We start from the raw sequence: 23,583 nt of genomic DNA on the forward strand, positions 1-23,583 counted from the left end.
GTGTGGTGCCTGAGACAGTGTTTTCCAGCACCATCAACACCAAATTATAGAAATTCTCATGGAATAATGGTGTCACATCCCTCCAGTAGAGTTCCAGACACTTGTAGAATCTATGTCAAGGTCCATTGAAGCTGTTGTGGCTCGTGGTCCATTGAATCTGTGCTGGCTTGTGGTGCCCAACACCCTATTAAGACACTTTATGATGGTGATTCCTTTATTTTATATATATATAAAATGGGGTCCGCTCTATTCACTGTATTTCTATCTGCTGCATTCTGAACATGTCACTTCCCTACATAGCTAAACTCAGCAAAAAATAAATGTCCTCTCACTGTCAACTGTGTTTATTTTCAGCAAATTTAACGTGTAAATATTTGTATGAACATAAGATTCAACAACTGAGACATAAACTGAACAACTTCCACAGACATGTGATGAACAGGAATGGAATAATGTGTCCCTGAACAAAGGGGGAGGGGGATCAAAATCAAAAGTAACAGTCCGTATCTGGTGTGGCCACCAGCTGCATTAAGTACTGCAGTGCATCTCCTCCTCATGGACTGCACCAGATTTGCCAGATCTTGCTGTGAGATGTTACCCCACTCTTCCACCAAGGCACCTGCAAGTTCCCGAACATTTCTGTGGGGAATAGCCCTAGCCCTTACCCTCCAATCCCAGACGTGCTCAATGGGATTGAGTTCCGGGCTCTTCACTGACCATGGCAGAACACTGACATTCTTGTCTTGCAGGAAATCAGCCATACTGCTCATTCTGTGCGTGGTGGCATTGTCATGCTGGAGGGTCATGTCAGGACGAGCCTGCAGGAAGGGTACCAAATGAGGGAGGAAGATGTCTTCCCTGTAACGCAAATCATTGAGATTGCCAACAATGACAACAAGCTCAGTCCGATGATGCTGTGACACAACTCCCCAGACCATGACGGACCCTCCACCTCCAAATCGATCCTGCTCCAGAGTACAGGCCTCGGCATAACACTCCTTCCTTCGACGATAAACGTGAATCCGACCATCACCCCTGGTGAGACAAAACAGTGACCCGCCAGTGAAGACCACTTTTTGCCAGTCCTGTCTGGTCCAGTGACGGTGGGTTTGTGCCCATAGGCATTGTTGCCGGTGATGTTGTAAGGCAGGTCCTCACCAAACAGGTCTACAAGCCCTCAGTCCAGCCTTTCTCAACCGATTGCGGACAGTCTGAGCACTGATGGAGGGTTTGCTTATTCCTGATTTAACTCGGGCAGTTGTAGTTAGTTGCCATCCTGTACCTGTCCCGCAGGTGTGATGTTCGGATGTACCGATCCTGTGCAGGTGTCGTTACACATGGTCTGCCACTGCGAGGACGATCAGCTGTCCGTCCTGTCTCTCTGTAGCACTGTCTTAGGCATCTCACAGTACAGACATAGAAATGTATTGCAGTCCTCATGCCTCCTTGCAGCATGAGGCACATTCACGCAGATGAGCAGGGACCCTGTGCATCTTTTTTTTTGTTTTTCAGAGTCAGTAGAAATGCCTCTTTAGTGTCTTAAGTTTTCATAACTGTGACCTTAATTGCCTACCGTCTGTAAGATGTTAGTGTCTTAACGACCGTTCCACAGGTGCATGTTCATTAATTGTTTATGGTTCATTGAACAAGCATAGGATACAGTGTTTAAACCCTCTACAATGAAGATCTGTGAAGTTATTTGGAATTTTATTTTTTATGAAAGACAGGGTCCTGAAAAGGGGACATTTCTTTTTTTTTTTTTTGCTGAGTTTATATCGCTAGGAGACATCGTTATGCTGAATGACTAACACTACTGCAGATCTCATCCCCAGGCTGTACCATCCCTACCCAGCAGAGGGCGGCCTCCTCTTCCTGTTCCATTATTAAAAGACAGCAGTTAGTTCCTGCCATAGAGCTAGATCAGACCATCTTGCTCTGGTGTGCACGAGCTGTATGTTCCCTGGGTGTATGTGTGTGTGTCCCTGCAGTCCCCAGGCACGCGCACATTTTTAACCCCTGAACCACCACCCGAAACATCCCAATTCTATTCTGCTGTCTTCTATTCAGCTGTCTTCTATTCAGCTGTCTTCTATTCAGCTGTCTTCTATTCAGCTGTCTTCTATTCAGCTGTCTTCTATTCTACACTGAGGAGGGAACAACCACAAAAGTCAGTTCTGTAAAGTTTTACTTGAGGTTATGTTCTAACTTAAGAATGGACTTATAGGAACTGACGAATATATAGGCCTGCGTGTGATTACAATGATCAAACGTTGAGCATTAGGGAGGTCCATTATCAAGTCTATTTAACCAGGTCCATTATAAAGAACTAACCAGGTAGTTACATCAGAATGTATTTAACCAGGTCCATTATAAAGAACTAACCAGGTAGTTACATCAGAATGTATTTAACCAGGTCCATTATTAACAGTTCATAATGTATTTAACCAGGTCCATTATAAAGAACTAACCAGGTAGTTACATCAGAATGTATTTAACCAGGTCCATTATAAAGAACTAACCAGGTAGTTACATCATAATGTATTTAGCCAGATCCATTATAAAGAACTAACCAGGTAGTTACATCAGAATGTATTTAACCAGGTCCATTATAAAGAACTAACCAGGTAGTTACATCAGAATGTATTTAACCAGGTCCATTATAAAGAACTAACCAGGTAGTTACATCATAATGGATTTAACCAGATCCATTATAAAGAACTAACCAGGTAGTTACATCATAATGTATTTAACCAGGTAGTTACATCAGAATGTATTTAAATAAGTTCTTTATAATGGACCAGTTGGTACCAGGCAGTTGCCAATGGAATTATTTAGTAAGAACCATAGTTAATAAGATGTTACCAACTCTTCTGTACAAGTTACACAGAAACCCCAAAACAAAAAAAGTATCCTGTAGAGTTTGGGCCTGTAAACACGACCAAACACAGCCACGTTTCATAATTCCCTCTCTGACTGAGTGATCCCCATCCCTTGCTACCAACACTCAGCTCTTAAACACAAGGTTGAACTGTTGCTCCACTAAACTCAGGCCAGTGCTGCCCTGTTTTAATTTGACCCATGGACTTGTCCACAGCCTAAATCTACTGGCTGATGCTATTAATTGGTCGAATGGAAAGATGGGATCAATAGTTTCCACATTTTGAGTGTCTGTGGTGGTCAGTGTGGAAATCGGGTCACTCAACAAAACGATCACTCACGATACAACACACCGAGAATGGCTTTACCAGAAGAAGCAGACGCTTTCAAAACAGCATTGAGAGAAATATGGATGATTTGGACGGCCTATACTGTAGTCCCTCCTAATGACTAATTTTTTATTTATTTCACCTTTATTTAACCAGGTAGGCAAGTTGAGAAGAAGTTCTCATTTACAATTGCGACCTGGCCAAGATAAAGCAAAGCAGTTCGACAGATACAACGACACAGAGTTACACATGGAGTAAAACAAACATACAGTCAATAATACAGTATAAACAAGTCTATATACAATGTGAGCAAATGAGGTGAGAAGGGAGGTAAAGGCAAAAAAGGCCATGGTGGCAAAGTAAATACAATATAGCAAGTAAAACACTGGAATGGTAGTTTTGCAATGGAAGAATGTGCAAAGTAGAAATAAAAATAATGGGGTGGAAAGGAGCAAAATCAATAAATAAATTAAATACAGTTGGGAAAGAGGTAGTTGTTTGGGCTAAATTATAGGTGGGCTATGTACAGGTGCAGTAATCTGTAAGATGCTCTGACAGTTGGTGCTTAAAGCTAGTGAGGGAGATAAGTGTTTCCAGTTTCAGAGATTTTTGCAGTTCGTTCCAGTCACTGGCAGCAGAGAACTGGAAGGAGAGGCGGCCAAAGAAAGAATTGGTTTTGGGGGTGACCAGAGATATACCTGCTGGAGCGTGTGCTACAGGTGGGAGATGCTATGGTGACCAGCGAGCTGAGATAAGGGGGGACTTTACCTAGCAGGGTCTTGTAGATGACATGGAGCCAGTGGGTTTGGCGACGAGTATGAAGCGAGGGCCAGCCAACGAGAGCGTACAGGTCGCAATGGTGAGTAGTATATGGGGCTTTGGTGAGAAAACGGATTGCACTGTGATAGACTGCATCCAATTTGTTGAGTAGGGTATTGGAGGCTATTTTGTAAATGACATCGCCAAAGTCGAGGATTGGTAGGATGGTCAGTTTTACAAGGGTATGTTTGGCAGCATGAGTGAAGGATGCTTTGTTGCGAAATAGGAACCCAATTCTAGATTTAACTTTGGATTGGAGATGTTTGATATGGGTCTGGAAGGAGAGTTTACAGTCTAACCAGACACCTAAGTATTTGTAGTTGTCCACGTATTCTAAGTCAGAGCCGTCCAGAGTAGTGATGTTGGACAGGCGGGTAGGTGCAGGTAGTGATCGGTTGAAGAGCATGGATTTAGTTTTACTTGTATTTAAGAGCAATTGGAGGCCACGGAAGGAGAGTTGTATGGCATTGAAGCTTGCCTGGAGGGTTGTTAACACAGTGTCCAAAGAAGGGCCGGAAGTATACAGAATGGTGTCGTCTGCGTAGAGGTGGATCAGGGAGTCACCAGCAGCAAGAGCGACCTCATTGATGTATACAGAGAAGAGAGTCGGGTCCAAGAATTGAACCCTGTGGCACCCCCATAGAGACTGCCAGAGGTCCGGACAGCAGACCCTCCGATTTGACACACTGAACTCTATCAGAGAAGTAGTTGGTGAACCAGGCGAGGCAATCATTTGAGAAACCAAGGCTGTCGAGTCTGCCGATGAGGATGTGGTGGTTGACAGAATCGAAAGCCTTGGCCAGATCAATGAATACGGCTGCACAGTAATGTTTCTTATCGATGGCGGTTAAGATATCGTTTAGGACCTTGAGCGTGGCTGAGGTGCACCCATGACCAGCTCTGAAACCAGATTGCATAACAGAAAAGGTATGGTGAGATTCGAAATGGTCGGTAATCTGTTTGTTGACTTGGCTTTCGAAGACATTAGAAAGGCATGGTAGGATAGATATAGGTCTGTAGCAGTTTGGGTCAAGAGTGTCCCCCCACTTTGAAGAGGGGGATGACCGCAGCTGCTTTCCAATCTTTGGGAATCTCAGACGACACGAAAGAGAGGTTGAACAGGCTAGTAATAGGGGTGGCAACAATTTTGGCAGATAATTTTAGAAAGAAAGGGTCCAGATTGTCTAGCCCGGCTGATTTGTAGGGGTCCAGATTTTTCAGCTCTTTCAGAACATCAGCTGAATGGATTTGGGAGAAGGAGAAATGGGGAAGGCTTGGGCGAGTTGCTGTTGGGGGTGCAGTGCTGTTGACCGGGGTAGGAGTAGCCAGGTGGAAAGCATGGCCAGCCGTAGAAAAATGCTTATTGAAATTCTCAATTATGGTGGATTTATCAGTGGTGACAGTGTTTCCTATCTTCAGTGCAGTGGGCAGCTGGGAGGAGGTGTTCTTATTCTCCATGGACTTTACAGTGTCACAGAACTTTTTTGAGTTAGTGTTGCAGGAAGCAAATTTCTGCTTGAAAAAGCTAGCCTTGATAATCAGACAAAGAAGAGAATGGAAACATTTTAGACCACAAGTTATGACCTAAAGGCACATCTGTAAGCTTGATGGAGTATGAAGCCATTTCACAATAGGATGCTGTATACATAACACACACACACTTTGTAACACCAAAGCAGGGCCCTAAAATACACTGAAAAATATAAAATGCAACATGTAAAATGTTGGTCCCATGTTTCATGAGCTGAAATAAAAGACCCCAGAAATTCTCCATGTGCACAAAAAGCTGATTTCTCTCAAATTCTGTTAGTGAGCAGTTCTCCTTGGCCAAGACAATCCATCCACCTGACCGTTGTGGCATATCAGCATGATCATTACACAGATACACCTTGTGCTGGGGGCAATAAAAGGTCATTCTAAAATGTGCAGTTGTGTCACACAACACAATGTTATAGATGTTTAAAGTTTTGAAGGAGCCTGCAATTGGCATGCTGACTGCTGGAATTGACATTAGGATGCTGCTTAGTACTACTGCTACATGTCAGGGAGCGTGCTGACTGCTACATGTCAGGGAGCGCTCTCAGTGCTACATGTCAGGGAGCGTTCTCAGTGCTACATGTCAGGGAGCGTTCTCAGTGCTACATGTCAGGGAGCGTTCTCAGTGCTACATGTCAGGGAGCATTCTCAGTGCTACATGTCAGGGAGCGTTCTCAGTGCTACATGTCAGGGAGCGTTCTCAGTGCTACATGTCAGTTCTCAGTGCTACATGTCAGGGAGCGTTCTCAGTGCTACATGTCAGGGAGCGTTCTCAGTGCTACATGTCAGGGAGCGTTCTCAGTGCTACATGTCAGGGAGCGTTCTCAGTGCTACATGTCAGGGAGCGTTCTCAGTGCTACATGTCAGGGAGCGTTCTCAGTGCTACATGTCAGGGAGCGTTCTCAGTGCTACATGTCAGGGAGCGTTCTCAGTGCTACATGTCAGGGAGCGTTCTCAGTGCTACATGTCAGGGAGCGTTCTCAGTGCTACATGTCAGGGAGCGTTCTCAGTGCTACATGTCAGGGAGCATTCTTAGTACTACATGTCAGGGAGTGTTCTTAGTACTACTACTACTACTACTACTACTACTACTACTACTACATGTTAGGGAGCGGTCTTAGTACTACTACTACATGTTAAGGAGTGTTCTTAGTACTACTAGCTTGATGTTAGGAGTGTTGTAAATACTACTAGAGCCTATGATAGGAGCTCTTCTGCCTGACAATGGAGAGTTTATATGAGGAAAGACTGGGCCGTTTTGCATCCTGACAGATACATTAAACAGATTAAGACTTGCACCAGTGTTTCTGCTGCACTTATTTAGCTGTGATAGCACGCCACAGCAAAATCAAAAATATGTAACATGAAAGAAATATTAATGCGGAGGCGTACTTCGAAGACTCCATAACATATCCTTTTTCACTAATATATAGACAAATCAGACAACACCATAGTAGAATAGTTGATTTATTTATCTATGTCGGCTTGTTCTTGTGTGTTCTATACTAGAGAAATATTCCTTGAGGCACATACAAGTTACGAGTGCCACAGAGAGGAAACCATGCATTCTGACAAGCAGTCAAGGCAATCGTGGAGAAAACAGACATTTGAATGGTCTTTATTAAAACAGAGGGGGATCCTAGCTTTCCATTCTAACTTTATTTATCGCTTAACTCTTAAAATATGCGAGAACCGCACCATTTTAAATGTGGAGTTTATAGCAGCATCATTGTTAAGCAGGTTACTGCTCTGTAGCAATTGGATGCGAGCGCCACATAAATGTACCAGGGGTTAAATGTAACACAGGTCAATAGGGTAACACGCCACCCTACCTCAAAATATATTGTTTTTGAGTGACTTAAATTGTGATGAGACAAGACAACATTTTTAGATGAGCGAGAGAAGTGGCAACCAGGGACAGTTGGGAGAAAGAAAGAAAGAAAAAGGTGACGTGAAGTGGTTTCAGTGAGTACTGAAGTTACCCTAACAGGCAGACACAGTGAATAGAATGTAGGCCTATGTAAAAAACAAAATGTTGGGTGATAAAATGTATCAATAGGATGCTAACTAGGTTAAAGATCACATTTGGGATCTGGCTAATAATTAGCCCAATAGGGTAAATGCAGATAGGAAACTCCTTGCTTCAGCCTATATTTTCAGCCACTATGCTGCATCAGTTTGGCTGCTGGTGATAATGTTAATTGCTAGTACTATGCGGACCATGCATAGGCTAAATGTTACAAAGAAACGTCCTCTCACGGTCAACCGCATTTATTTTCAGGAAACTTAACATGTCTAAATATTTGTATTTGAGCCCTTCGCTGGCCATGGCAGAACACTGACATTCCTGTCTTGTAGGAAATCACGGACAGACCGAGCAGTATGGCTGGTGGCATTGTCATGCTGGAGGGTCATGTTAGGATGAGCCTGCAGGAAGGGTACCACATGAGGAAGGAGGATATCTTCCCTGTAACGCACAGCGTTGAGATTGCCTGCAATGACAACAAGCTCAGTCAGATGATGCTGTGACACACTGCCTCAGACCATGATGGACCCTCCACCTCCAAATCGATTCTGCTCCAGAGTACAGGCCTAGGTGTAACGCTCATTCCTTCAACAATAAACGCGACCATCAACCCTGTTGAGACAAAACCGCGACTCATCAGTGAAGATGAGTCGCGGGAGGGGAGGCCGGCTCGGTCCTCCCCCCCCGCCCCGTGGCTCGACGACTCATTGCGAGCTCACAGAACAGGGCTCCGGGCAGCCGAGCGGAAATGGAGGAAAACTCGCCTCCCTGCGGACCTGGCATCCTTTCACTCCATCCTCTCTACATTTTCCTCCTCTGTCTCTGCTGCTAAAGCCATTTTCTACCACTCTAAATTCCAAGCATCTGCCTCTAACCCTAGGAAGCTCTTTGCCACCTTCTCCTCCTTCCTGAATCCTCCTCCCCCTCCCCCCCTCCTCCCTCTCTACAGATGACTTCGTCAACCATTTTGAAAAGAAGATCGACGACATCCGATCCTCGTTTGCTAAGTCAAACGGCACCGCTGGTTCTGCTCACACTGCCCTACCCTGTGCTCTGACCTCTTTCTCCCCTCTCTCTCCAGATGAAATCTTGCGTCTTGTGACGGCCGGCCGCCCAACAACCTGCCCGCTTGACCCTATCCCCTCCTCTCTTCTCCAGACCATTTCCGGAGACCTTCTCCCTTACCTCACCTCGCTCATCAACTCATCCCTGACCGCTGGCTACGTCCCTTCCGTCTTCAAGAGAGCGAGAGTTGCACCCTTTCTGAAAAAACCTACACTCGATCCCTCCAATGTCAACAACTATAGACCAGTATCCCTTCTTTCTTTTCTCTCCAAAACTCTTTAACGTGCCGTCCTTGGGCAGCTCTCCCGCTATCTCTCTCTGAATGACCTTCTTGATCCAAATCAGTCAGGTTTCAAGACTAGTCATTCAACTGAGACTGCTCTTCTCTGTATCACGGAGGCGCTCCGCATAGCTAAAGCTAACTCTCTCTCCTCTGCTCTCATCCTTCTAGACCTATCGGCTGCCTTCGATACTGTGAACCATCAGATCCTCCTCTCCACCCTCTCCGAGTTGGGCATCTCCGGCGCGGCCCACGCTTGGATTGCGTCCTACCTGACAGGTCGCTCCTACCAGGTGGCGTGGCGAGAATCTGTCTCCTCACCACGCGCTCTCACCACTGGTGTCCCTCAGGGCTCTGTTCTAGGCCCTCTCCTATTCTCGCTATACACCAAGTCACTTGGCTCTGTCATAACCTCACATGGTCTCTCCTATCATTGCTATGCAGACGACACACAATTAATCTTCTCCTTTCCCCCTTCTGATGACCAGGTGGCGAATCGCATCTCTGCATGTCTGGCAGACATATCAGTGTGGATGACGGATCACCACCTCAAGCTGAACCTCGGCAAGACGGAGCTGCTCTTCCTCCCGGGGAAGGACTGCCCGTTCCATGATCTCGCCATCATGGTTGACAACTCCACTGTGTCCTCCTCCCAGAGCGCTAAGAACCTTGGCGTGATCCTGGACAACACCCTGTCGTTCTCAACTAACGTCAAGGCGGTGGCCCGTTCCTGTAGGTTCATGCTCTACAACATCCGCAGAGTACGACCCTGCCTCACACAGGAAGCGGCGCAGGTCCTAATCCAGGCACTTGTCATCTCCCGTCTGGATTACTGCAACTCGCTGTTGGCTGGGCTCCCTGCCTGTGCCATTAAACCCCTACAACTCATCCAGAACGCCGCAGCCCGTCTGGTGTTCAACCTTCCCAAATTCTCTCACGTCACCCCGCTCCTCCGCTCTCTCCACTGGCTTCCAGTTGAAGCTCGCATCCGCTACAAGACCATGGTGCTTGCCTACGGAGCTGTGAGGGGAACGGCACCTCAGTACCTCCAGGCTCTGATCAGGCCCTACACCCAAACAAGGGCACTGCGTTCATCCACCTCTGGCCTGCTCGCCTCCTTACCACTGAGGAAGTACAGTTCCCGCTCAGCCCAGTCAAAACTGTTCGCTGCTCTGGCCCTCCAATGGTGGAACAAACTCCCTCACGACGCCAAGACAGCGGAGTCAATCACCACATTCCGGAGACACCTGAAACCCCACCTCTTTAAGGAATACCTAGGATAGGATAAGTAATCCTTCCCACCCCCCTTTAAGATTTAGATGCACTATTGTAAAGTGACTGTTCTACTGGATGTCATAAGGTGAATGCACCAATTTGTAAGTCGCTCTGGATAAGAGCGTCTGCTAAATGACTTAAATGTAATGTAAATGTAAGAGCACTTTTTGCCAGTCCTGTCTGGTCCAGCAACGATGGATTTGTGCCCATAGGTGACGTTGTTGCCGGTGATGCCTGGTGAGGACCTGCCTTACAACAGGCCTACAAGCCCTCAGTCCAGCCTCTCTCAGCCTATTGCGGACAGTCTGAGCACTGATGGAGGGATTGTTTGTTCCTGGTGTAACTTGGGCAGTTGTTGTTGCCATCCTGTACCTGTCCCGCAGGTGTGATGTTCGGATGTACCGATTCTGTGCAGGTGTCGTTACACGTGGTCTGCCACTGCGAGGATGATCAGCTGTCTGTCCTGTCTCCCTGTAGCGCTGTCTTAGTCGTCTCACAGTACGAACATTACAATTTATTGCCCTGGCCACATCTGCAGTCCTCATGCCTCCTTGCAGCATGCCTAAGGTACGTTCACACAGATGAGCAGGCACCCTGGGCATCTTTCTTTTGGTGTTTTTCAGAGTCAGTAGAATGTCCTCTTTAGTGTCCTAAGTTTTCATAACTGGCAACAGGCCTACATGTTCATTAATGACCGTTCCACAGGTGCATGTTCATTAATTGTTTATGGTTCATTGAAGAAGCATGGGAAACAGTGTTTAAACCCTTTACAATGAGGATCTGTGAAGTAATTTGGATTTTTACAAATTATCTTTGAAAGACAGGGTCCTGAAAAGGGACATTTCTTGTCTTGCTGAGTTTACATTTACCAATATATTATTGGGCTCATTTCTGGAGGCGGAAATTATATTTTATATGATGTCAGCGTAATTTTATTTTCATTTATTTTAGAGTAGAATGTCCTTTTAAAAAGTCACCAGAACTGAGCTACTCAGTACTTCCACATAATAAACAAAAAATCCAGAGGGGGAACCCCAGACTCCCAGAACAACCCCCCCCCCACCACCACACACACTGCTACACATTTTCCCACAGGAAACACTTATGTGCAAACCCCCCCCCCCCCACCACACAGAGACAGACCCAGAAATACACAGAGACACACCCAGAAATACACAGAGACACACCCAGAAATACACAGAGACACACCCAGAAATACACAGAGACACACCCAGAGACACACCCAGAAATACACAGAGACACACCCAGAGACACACACAGAGACACACACAGAAATACACAGAGACACACCCAGCTGCAGGGGAGCTGGTGCTAAAAATAACCCTGGGAATGGATCTTCAGAATATACAAGCCTCGAGCGGGCAGATAAACACACACACTGTACCTGCCCCACTAAGACTGTGCACAGAGTGTGTGTGTGTGTGTGTGTGTGTGTGTGGGGGGTAGCTAAGCACATACACTCAGCAGGACCTAGCAGTGTGACACACACACACCACACCACCCACACAGGGGAGTAGATTTATGTGCAAACTTTTGAGGAACTGCTCACAACGAGAGAGGTCTGTCCAATCGTTAACTTCCCTAAATAAAACGGGGACAAATATAAAATAGCAGAGCTCTGATAGGATGTTTTATTCCTCCAAAAGGAACGGGGCCAAGCCCATGCGGCTTCTTGACTCTATACTGACTGAACACGAGCAGACAGGGTGAGGCTCCATTTGTGTTATTCCTCTAGTGGCCTCTGGGTGGCACCCCTCTGAGATGGACGAAGTGAGAACACCTCCTTTGGTGACCGACTGTGCCTGCATTGGGCTGCAGCTGGGTTGCCATGGCAACCCCTGTCAGCGGGGTCGATAGAGAGCGCTCCTCCTCTTCCTTAGCTGGCTTATGCTTGCTCGCTCGCACACACACACAAAATTTACAGAGATGTGTGTATGCGCCTATAGGCATCTTTCCGTAACAGCTGGACCTAACTGACTGACGAGAGAAGTCACTACAGCTGGATCTAACTGACTGACGAGAGAAGTCACTACAGCTGGACCTAACTGACTGACGAGAGAAGTCACTACAGCTGGATCTAACTGACTGACGAGAGAAGTCACTACAGCTGGATCTAACTGACTGAGAAGTCTAAGCTGATCTAACTGACTGACGAGAGAAGTCAAACTAACCTGACGAGAAAGACAGCTGGATCTAACTGTACATCAAACTACCTAAAGAACACATCAAATTTTATCTGTCTAGAAACCTCTGCACATGGACAAACAATGACCAAAGGATGTGTGGTGAGTAATGAAGGTGACAAACTAGAGAAGGAATCAAAATGTCTGACGAGGACCAAGTGGTGAAGGCAGTCAGAGGAGGATGGGCCTTCAACTCTCCTCCATTTTTGATGCATTACCACCAGTATTGGAGTTATTTCGTATAGTTGCCATACAGGCATATATACAGAAGTTGCCATATACATTGTTTATTGATTTATTTCACCTTTATTTAACCAGGTAGGCTAGTTGAGAACACCTTTATTTAACCAGGTAGGCTAGTTGAGAACACCTTTATTTAACCAGGTAGGCTAGTTGAGAACACCTTTATTTAACCAGGTAGGCTAGTTGAGAACACCTTTATTTAACCAGGTAGGCTAGTTGAGAACAAGTTCTCATTTATAACTGTGATCTGGCCAAGATAAAGCAAAGCAGTGCGACAAAGACAACAGAGTCACACATAAACAAACATACAGTCAATAATACAATGGAAAGAGTCTATATACAATGTGTGTAACAATCGTCTGTTGAAGAAGGTGAGGACCAAAGCGCAGCGTGGTAGGTGTTCATATTTATATTTCAACTGAACACTAAATAACAAAACTCACACAGAGAATGAACCAAAACAGTTCTGTCAGGTGCAGAAACACAAAACAGAAAAGAACTACCCACAAAACCCCTGTGGGGAAAAGCTACATAAGTATGGTTCCCAATCAGAGACAACGATAGACAGTTGTCCCTGATTGAGAACCATACCCGGCCAAAACAAAGAAATACAAAAAAATGCCCACCCAAATCACACCCTGACCAAACCAAAATAGAGACGTAAAAAGCTCTACGGTCCGGGCGTGACAATGTGAGCAAATTAGGTAGGATAAGGGAGGTAAGGCAATAAATAGGCCATGGTGGCGAAGTAATTACAATATAGCATTAACACTGGAATGGTAGATGTGCAGAAGAGGAGTGCGCAAGTAGAGATACCGGGGTGCAAAGGAGCAAAATAAATAACAGTATGGGGATGAGTTAGTTGGATGGGCTATTCACAGATGGGCTACGTACAGGTGCAGTGATCTGTGAGCTGCTCTGACAGCAGATGATTAATGTTAGTGAGAGAGATATGGGTCTCTAGCTTTAGTGATTTTTGCAGTTCTTTCCAGTCATTGGCAGCAGAGCATGCATAGGAAAGGCAGCCAAAGGAGGAATTGGCTTTGGGGATGACCAGTGAAATATACCTGCTGGAGTGCGTGCTACGGGTGGGTGCTGCTATGGTGACAAGTGAGCTGAGATAAGGCGGGGCTTTACCTAGCAAAGACTTATAGATGACCTGGAGCCAGTGGGTTTGGCGAGGAATATCAAGCGAGGGCCAGCCAACGAGAGCATACAGGTTGCAGTGGTGGGTAGTACATGGGGCTTTGGTGACAAAACGGACGGCACTGTGATAGACTGCATCCAATTTGCTGAGTAGAGTATTGGATGCTATTTATTAAATGACATCGTCGAAGTCAAGGATCGGTAGGATAGTCAGTTTTACGAGGGTATGTTTGGCAGCATGAGTGAAGGATGCTGTGTTGCGAAATAGGAAGCTGATTCTAAATGTAATTTTGGATTGGAGATGCTTAACGTGAGTCTGGAAGGAGAGTTTAGTCTAACCAGACACCTAGGTATTTGTAGTTGTCCACATTTTCTAAGTCCGAACTGTCCAGAGTAGTGATGCTGGATGGGCGGGCAGCGATCGGGTGAAGAGCATGCATGTAGTTTTATTTGCATTTAAAGAGCAGTTGGAGGCAACGGAAGGAGAGTTGTATGGCATTGAAGCTCATCTGGAGGTTAGTTAACACAGTGTCCAAAGGGCCAGAAGTATACAGAATGGTGTCGTCTGGAGGTTAGTTAACACAGTGTCCAAAGGGCCAGAAGTATACAGAATGGTGTCGTCTGGAGGTTAGTTAACACAGTGTCCAAAGGGCCAGAAGTATACAGAATGGTGTCGTCTGGAGGTTAGTTAACACAGTGTCCAAAGGGCCAGAAGTATACAGAATGGTGTCGTCTGGAGGTTAGTTAACACAGTGTCCAAAGGGCCAGAAGTATACAGAATGGTGTCGTCTGGAGGTTAGTTAACACAGTGTCCAAAGGGCCAGAAGTATACAGAATGGTGTCGTCTGGAGGTTAGTTAACACAGTGTCCAAAGGGCCAGAAGTATACAGAATGGTGTCGTCTGGAGGTTAGTTAACACAGTGTCCAAAGGGCCAGAAGTATACAGAATGGTGTCGTCTGGAGGTTAGTTAACACAGTGTCCAAAGGGCCAGAAGTATACAGAATGGTGTCGTCTGGAGGTTAGTTAACACAGTGTCCAAAGGGCCAGAAGTATACAGAATGGTGTCGTCTGGAGGTTAGTTAACACAGTGTCCAAAGGGCCAGAAGTATACAGAATGGTGTCGTCTGGAGGTTAGTTAACACAGTGTCCAAAGGGCCAGAAGTATACAGAATGGTGTCGTCTGGAGGTTAGTTAACACAGTGTCCAAAGGGCCAGAAGTATACAGAATGGTGTCGTCTGGAGGTTAGTTAACACAGTGTCCAAAGGGCCAGAAGTATACAGAATGGTGTCGTCTGGAGGTTAGTTAACACAGTGTCCAAAGGGCCAGAAGTATACAGAATGGTGTCGTCTAGAGGTTAGTTAACACAGTGTCCAAAGGGCCAGAAGTATACAGAATGGTGTCGTCTGGAGGTTAGTTAACACAGTGTCCAAAGGGCCAGAAGTATACAGAATGGTGTCGTCTGGAGGTTAGTTAACACAGTGTCCAAAGGGCCAGAAGTATACAGAATGGTGTCGTCTGGAGGTTAGTTAACACAGTGTCCAAAGGGCCAGAAGTATACAGAATGGTGTCGTCTGGAGGTTAGTTAACACAGTGTCCAAAGGGCCAGAAGTATACAGAATGGTGTCGTCTGGAGGTTAGTTAACACAGTGTCCAAAGGGCCAGAAGTATACAGAATGGTGTCGTCTGGAGGTTAGTTAACACAGTGTCCAAAGGGCCAGAAGTATACAGAATGGTGTCGTCTGGAGGTTAGTTAACACAGTGTCCAAAGGGCCAGAAGTATACAGAATGGTGTCGTCTGGAGGTTAGTTAACACAGTGTCCAAAGGGCCAGAAGTATACAGAATGGTGTCGTCTGGAGGTTAGTTAACACAGTGTCCAAAGGGCCAGAAGTATACAGAATGGTGTCGTCTGGAGGTTAGTTAACACAGTGTCCAAAGGGCCAGAAGTATACAGAATGGTGTCGTCTGGAGGTTAGTTAACACAGTGTCCAAAGGGCCAGAAGTATACAGAATGGTGTCGTCTGGAGGTTAGTTAACACAGTGTCCAAAGGGCCAGAAGTATACAGAATGGTGTCGTCTGGAGGTTAGTTAACACAGTGTCCAAAGGGCCAGAAGTATACAGAATGGTGTCGTCTGGAGGTTAGTTAACACAGTGTCCAAAGGGCCAGAAGTATACAGAATGGTGTCGTCTGGAGGTTAGTTAACACAGTGTCCAAAGGGCCAGAAGTATACAGAATGGTGTCGTCTGGAGGTTAGTTAACACAGTGTCCAAAGGGCCAGAAGTATACAGAATGGTGTCGTCTGCGTAGAGGTTAGTTAACACAGTGTCCAAAGGGCCAGAAGTATACAGAATGGTGTCGTCTGGAGGTTAGTTAACACAGTGTCCAAAGGGCCAGAAGTATACAGAATGGTGTCGTCTGGAGGTTAGTTAACACAGTGTCCAAAGGGCCAGAAGTATACAGAATGGTGTCGTCTGCGTAGAGGTTAGTTAACACAGTGTCCAAAGGGCCAGAAGTATACAGAATGGTGTCGTCTGGAGGTTAGTTAACACAGTGTCCAAAGGGCCAGAAGTATACAGAATGGTGTCGTCTGGAGGTTAGTTAACACAGTGTCCAAAGGGCCAGAAGTATACAGAATGGTGTCGTCTGCGTAGAGGTTAGTTAACACAGTGTCCAAAGGGCCAGAAGTATACAGAATGGTGTCGTCTGCGTAGAGGTTAGTTAACACAGTGTCCAAAGGGCCAGAAGTATACAGAATGGTGTCGTCTGCGTAGAGGTTAGTTAACACAGTGTCCAAAGGACCAGAAGTATACAGAATGGTGTCGTCTGGAGGTTAGTTAACACAGTGTCCAAAGGGCCAGAAGTATACAGAATGGTGTCGTCTGGAGGTTAGTTAACACAGTGTCCAAAGGGCCAGAAGTATACAGAATGGTGTCGTCTGGAGGTTAGTTAACACAGTGTCCAAAGGGCCAGAAGTATACAGAATGGTGTCGTCTGGAGGTTAGTTAACACAGTGTCCAAAGGACCAGAAGTATACAGAATGGTGTCGTCTGGAGGTTAGTTAACACAGTGTCCAAAGGGCCAGAAGTATACAGAATGGTGTCGTCTGGAGGTTAGTTAACACAGTGTCCAAAGGGCCAGAAGTATACAGAATGGTGTCGTCTGGAGGTTAGTTAACACAGTGTCCAAAGGGCCAGAAGTATACAGAATGGTGTCGTCTGGAGGTTAGTTAACACAGTGTCCAAAGGGCCAGAAGTATACAGAATGGTGTCGTCTGGAGGTTAGTTAACACAGTGTCCAAAGGGCCAGAAGTATACAGAATGGTGTCGTCTGCGTAGAGGTTAGTTAACACAGTGTCCAAAGGGCCAGAAGTATACAGAATGGTGTCGTCTGGAGGTTAGTTAACACAGTGTCCAAAGGGCCAGAAGTATACAGAATGGTGTCGTCTGGAGGTTAGTTAACACAGTGTCCAAAGGGCCAGAAGTATACAGAATGGTGTCGTCTGGAGGTTAGTTAACACAGTGTCCAAAGGGCCAGAAGTATACAGAATGGTGTCGTCTGGAGGTTAGTTAACACAGTGTCCAAAGGGCCAGAAGTATACAGAATGGTGTCGTCTGCGTAGAGGTTAGTTAACACAGTGTCCAAAGGGCCAGAAGTATACAGAATGGTGTCGTCTGGAGGTTAGTTAACACAGTGTCCAAAGGGCCAGAAGTATACAGAATGGTGTCGTCTGGAGGTTAGTTAACACAGTGTCCAAAGGGCCAGAAGTATACAGAATGGTGTCGTCTGGAGGTTAGTTAACACAGTGTCCAAAGGGCCAGAAGTATACAGAATGGTGTCGTCTGCGTAGAGGTTAGTTAACACAGTGTCCAAAGGGCCAGAAGTATACAGAATGGTGTCGTCTGGAGGTTAGTTAACACAGTGTCCAAAGGGCCAGAAGTATACAGAATGGTGTCGTCTGGAGGTTAGTTAACACAGTGTCCAAAGGGCCAGAAGTATACAGAATGGTGTCGTCTGGAGGTTAGTTAACACAGTGTCCAAAGGGCCAGAAGTATACAGAATGGTGTCGTCTGGAGGTTAGTTAACACAGTGTCCAAAGGGCCAGAAGTATACAGAATGGTGTCGTCTGGAGGTTAGTTAACACAGTGTCCAAAGGGCCAGAAGTATACAGAATGGTGTCGTCTGGAGGTTAGTTAACACAGTGTCCAAAGGGCCAGAAGTATACAGAATGGTGTCGTCTGGAGGTTAGTTAACACAGTGTCCAAAGGGCCAGAAGTATACAGAATGGTGTCGTCTGGAGGTTAGTTAACACAGTGTCCAAAGGGCCAGAAGTATACAGAATGGTGTCGTCTGGAGGTTAGTTAACACAGTGTCCAAAGGGCCAGAAGTATACAGAATGGTGTCGTCTGGAGGTTAGTTAACACAGTGTCCAAAGGGCCAGAAGTATACAGAATGGTGTCGTCTGGAGGTTAGTTAACACAGTGTCCAAAGGGCCAGAAGTATACAGAATGGTGTCGTCTGGAGGTTAGTTAACACAGTGTCCAAAGGGCCAGAAGTATACAGAATGGTGTCGTCTGGAGGTTAGTTAACACAGTGTCCAAAGGGCCAGAAGTATACAGAATGGTGTCGTCTGGAGGTTAGTTAACACAGTGTCCAAAGGGCCAGAAGTATACAGAATGGTGTCGTCTGGAGGTTAGTTAACACAGTGTCCAAAGGGCCAGAAGTATACAGAATGGTGTCGTCTGGAGGTTAGTTAACACAGTGTCCAAAGGGCCAGAAGTATACAGAATGGTGTCGTCTGGAGGTTAGTTAACACAGTGTCCAAAGGGCCAGAAGTATACAGAATGGTGTCGTCTGGAGGTTAGTTAACACAGTGTCCAAAGGGCCAGAAGTATACAGAATGGTGTCGTCTGGAGGTTAGTTAACACAGTGTCCAAAGGGCCAGAAGTATACAGAATGGTGTCGTCTGGAGGTTAGTTAACACAGTGTCCAAAGGACCAGAAGTATACAGAATGGTGTCGTCTGGAGGTTAGTTAACACAGTGTCCAAAGGGCCAGAAGTATACAGAATGGTGTCGTCTGGAGGTTAGTTAACACAGTGTCCAAAGGGCCAGAAGTATACAGAATGGTGTCGTCTGGAGGTTAGTTAACACAGTGTCCAAAGGGCCAGAAGTATACAGAATGGTGTCGTCTGGAGGTTAGTTAACACAGTGTCCAAAGGACCAGAAGTATACAGAATGGTGTCGTCTGGAGGTTAGTTAACACAGTGTCCAAAGGGCCAGAAGTATACAGAATGGTGTCGTCTGCGTAGAGGTTAGTTAACACAGTGTCCAAAGGGCCAGAAGTATACAGAATGGTGTCGTCTGGAGGTTAGTTAACACAGTGTCCAAAGGGCCAGAAGTATACAGAATGGTGTCGTCTGGAGGTTAGTTAACACAGTGTCCAAAGGGCCAGAAGTATACAGAATGGTGTCGTCTGGAGGTTAGTTAACACAGTGTCCAAAGGGCCAGAAGTATACAGAATGGTGTCGTCTCTGGAGGTTAGTTAACACAGTGTCCAAAGGGCCAGAAGTATACAGAATGGTGTCGTCTGGAGGTTAGTTAACACAGTGTCCAAAGGGCCAGAAGTATACAGAATGGTGTCGTCTGGAGGTTAGTTAACACAGTGTCCAAAGGGCCAGAAGTATACAGAATGGTGTCGTCTGGAGGTTAGTTAACACAGTGTCCAAAGGGCCAGAAGTATACAGAATGGTGTCGTCTGGAGGTTAGTTAACACAGTGTCCAAAGGGCCAGAAGTATACAGAATGGTGTCGTCTGGAGGTTAGTTAACACAGTGTCCAAAGGGCCAGAAGTATACAGAATGGTGTCGTCTGGAGGTTAGTTAACACAGTGTCCAAAGGGCCAGAAGTATACAGAATGGTGTCGTCTGGAGGTTAGTTAACACAGTGTCCAAAGGGCCAGAAGTATACAGAATGGTGTCGTCTGGAGGTTAGTTAACACAGTGTCCAAAGGGCCAGAAGTATACAGAATGGTGTCGTCTGGAGGTTAGTTAACACAGTGTCCAAAGGGCCAGAAGTATACAGAATGGTGTCGTCTGCGTAGAGGTGGATCAGACATGATATATCATGTATACAGTCGTGGACAAAAATATTGGTACCCTTGCACTTCTTTCAAGTAACACACAATTTTCCCTAAAAATAAGTTGAAATTGACCAAAGTATTTGGTCTCCACAGGTCATTATTTCTCTGTTAATAAAACAGAACCTTTGTTTTTTATTCAGAACTTAATATATCCATTTAAATTGACATCCTAGACTTAATATCTGGTAGCACAAACTTTGGTCAAAATAACTGCGATCAAGTCCAGCGTGTTGTCTTGAATCATTCCTGGGTACTTTTTAAAGCGTGTTTGGGGTCATTGTCCTGCTGGAAGACCCATGACCTTTGACGGAGACCCAGCTTTCTGACATTGCACTCCAAAGTGCCTTGGTATTCTTCTGATTTCATGATGCCATACACACGTTCAAGCCACTCAGTGCCAGAGGCAGAAAGCAACCCCAAAATATCACTGAACCTCCTCCATGTTTGACTATAGGGAAGGTTTTATTTTCTTTGAAAACTTTATTTTGCTTTCTGTAAACACAGAGATGGTGTACTTTACCAAAAAGCTCTAATTTGGTCTCATCTGTCCACAGGACATTCTCCCAGAAGGACTTTGGCATGTTCCAATGTGTTTTGCCAAATTGCAGTCAGGATTTTTTTTATGTCTCTCTCAGCAGTGGGGTCCTCCTGGGTCTCCTACCATATAACCCCCTTAACTGAGTTGCTGACGGATGGTATGAATTGAAACTGTCGTACTTTGTATCTAAAGTTCAGCTTGAATCTGTGTGGCAGTTGACTGAGGTGCTTTCTCCACCATTGGAACAATGCTTTGCTGCGATCTTCCATCATGTTCTCTCTTGCGGCCACGTCCAGTGTGGTTGGCTACAGTGGCATGGGCCTTAAACGTCTTGATAACATTACGTAGGGTGGAAACAGGAACACCAAGGTCTCTGGAGATGGACTTGTAGCCTTGAGATTGTCCAGGCTTGGCTACAATCTTGTGTCTGACCTCTTCAGATAATTCTCTGGTTGTGTTTGTTTTCTCCATCATGCTCATTTACGGTACACACAGTGACACAAAACAGAAGAATGAGTCCATTTCTATATTCAAATTGGTTGAATTATCGATATTTCTAACTTCTAGAAGGTGCAAATAATATTGTCCGGGCCATTTTAGGATTTCTTTGTGGAATAAACTAACATTTAGTAAATTATTCAGATATTTTGGTTTTGTTGCACTGCAAACCAAAGACATACATACATGGATATCAAAAGACATTTTAATTTCAACCATTTTCTGGAAGAAATGGTGCCAATAGATTTGGCCACGACTATATCATTCTAAGAAGCAGAATATCTTCAGAGCATTGGTGTGTGACTGTGTATTAGTGCGTGAGTTACATGCATATGACAAATGCTCTGTTCTGTGTGTCTAGTCTGTGTGGTGCCATCCCCTCCACTTTCCTAAGACGGCTACCACACACACACACACACACACACACACACACACACACGCCTGAGTGATAGAGGAGGGGGTGGAAGGCACTGGGGGCTTCACACAAGGATGAGCCGTCTGCAAGCACACACACACATTCCTCTAGGGGCCACCTATCCCTATCCAGTAGCACCACAAATGTGTGTGTGTGTGTGTGTTTTGCTATAATCAGAGCTGGTGTCACAATGATATCCTCTCCTAAGGCCTTCAGCCCGTGTGGCTTGATTGAGTTGAATGTTTGGCAGGACTGTGTGAGTGCACAAGCAAAGCAATCTATATGTGCACTGTCTCACCTTCTCAGTAAGGGTGGGTGTGGGTGTGTGTTTATGCTAGTGTGTGCACTAAAGACCAGACAACATTTTATGTGTATGTAAGTAGTACAGTCTATGAGTGTGTGTGTACAGTATGCATGTATGTACGCATGTATGTGTGTGTGTGCTCAAAGACCCATGTACTACTACAGTACCTAGTATGTGTGTTAAATGTGTATGTGTGCAGACCACCTCTGTGTGTGTGTGTGTGTGCCTGACCTTCCTTTGTCTACAGCCTATTGGTGGGTTCCTCCCTTTGATTTGGCCACACAGCCACGTGACCCTGCAGCCAGCCTGTGCTCTGCAACTCCGCACTGCTAAAAATAGCTCCAGCTCGCCCCAGCTCCACAGCTCGTTTACATAAGCTCTGAGGAGCTGGGGGGGGAGAGACCCCGAGGAGAGGAGAGGGGATGAGAAAGAGGAGGAGTAGTGGACAGAACTCCACAGGCGCTGGCTGGGGCCTAAAATACAGGGCTGCTGCCAGCTGTTCTGCTCTCCAGCTGTTCCTGCATATTCTCTCTCTCCTGATGCACGCATGCGCACAGACGGAAACAGAAACACGTACACAAACACACTCAGAGAAGCAGACAGGCACAGATACGCATGTACACACAGATACTGAATGAGTCACAGAGTAGTCATCTCCAAGTCTGTCTTCATGGTGTTATGGTCCTAATCTGTCCTATGCTACAGTCCTAATCTGTCCTATGATGTGGTCCTAATCTGTATTTATAGTGCTATGCTATGCTCCTAATCTGTTGTTATGCTCCTAATCTGTCTTTATGGTGCTATGATCCTAATCTGTCTTTATGGTGCTATGCCATCCTAATCTGTCATTATGGTGCTATACTATGCTCCTAATCTGTTATGGTGCTATACTATGCTCCTAATCTGTCTGTTATGGTGCTATGATCCTAATCTGTCATTATGGTGCTATGCCATGCTCCTAATCTGTATTTATGGTGCTATGCTCCTAATCTGTCTTTATGGTGCTATGCTCCTAATCTGTCTTTATGGTGCTATGCTCCTAATCTGTCTTTATGGTGCTATGCTCCTAATCTGTCTAAGTTTAATGCTAGCTAGCAATTTACCTTGGCTTACTGCTTTTGCGTAACGGGCAAATTCCTCGTGGAGTGCAATGTAATCAGGTGGTTAGAGCGTTGGACTAGTTAACTGTAAGGTTGCAAGATTGAATCCCCCGAGCTGACAAGGTGAAAATCTGTCGTTCTGCCCCTGAACGAGGCAGTTAACCCACCGTTCCTAGGCAGTCATTGAAAATAAGAATGTGTTCTTAACTGACTTGCCTAGTTCAATAAAGATTAAATAAAAGGTGTAAAAAAAAAAAAAACATAATCCAAATCGATGTCCAAAATACCGGTTGTTATGACAACTTGAAATCGGCCCCAATTAAATCGGCCATTCCGATTAATCGGTCGACCTCTAATTGTGTTTGTGAGAGTTTCATCTTGTCATAGAGGGGTCAGATTATTTTGTAGCCCAAATGGACGCGAAATATGTTTGTGAGAAGACCGATTTCCGGGATGTCTCCTAGTCTGAGCTGTAGCTCTGCCACCTTTCACTGCAGATGCGGAAGGCCGACACCGGCAGATTGAGATGCAGCCCATGCCAAAAAAATAGATCTAACTTAAAACAGACGGATATGTTAAATCTAAAATCTACTTTATATGCATCTTATCTCTATATTGTTTTATGTCCTCTGGATTTGAGAAGAAAGATGAGTTCAACGGTGAGCCTGTCAGTTAGCATCATCTATCGCACAGCATCCAGCCTAGCTGACTCAATGCTATTTTCCAGATTGGTTACCACTTTTTTCCCTCTGGCCTCCATTGATTTAGTCACCCTAATCCTAGTCATTTT

The 23,583-nt window shown here is 45.5% G+C and overlaps 1 protein-coding gene across 6 annotated transcripts in view; it reads right to left on the reverse strand.

Moving 5' to 3' along the window:
- The window catches only part of LOC123991387 (guanine nucleotide-binding protein G(olf) subunit alpha-like), a 66,513-nt gene that overhangs the window by 9,481 nt on the left and 33,449 nt on the right, over window positions 1-23,583 (reverse strand). The window lies entirely within an intron of this gene.

Source organism: Oncorhynchus gorbuscha, linkage group LG12 (assembly GCF_021184085.1).
Source record: "Oncorhynchus gorbuscha isolate QuinsamMale2020 ecotype Even-year linkage group LG12, OgorEven_v1.0, whole genome shotgun sequence".
Taxonomy (NCBI): domain Eukaryota; kingdom Metazoa; phylum Chordata; class Actinopteri; order Salmoniformes; family Salmonidae; genus Oncorhynchus; species Oncorhynchus gorbuscha.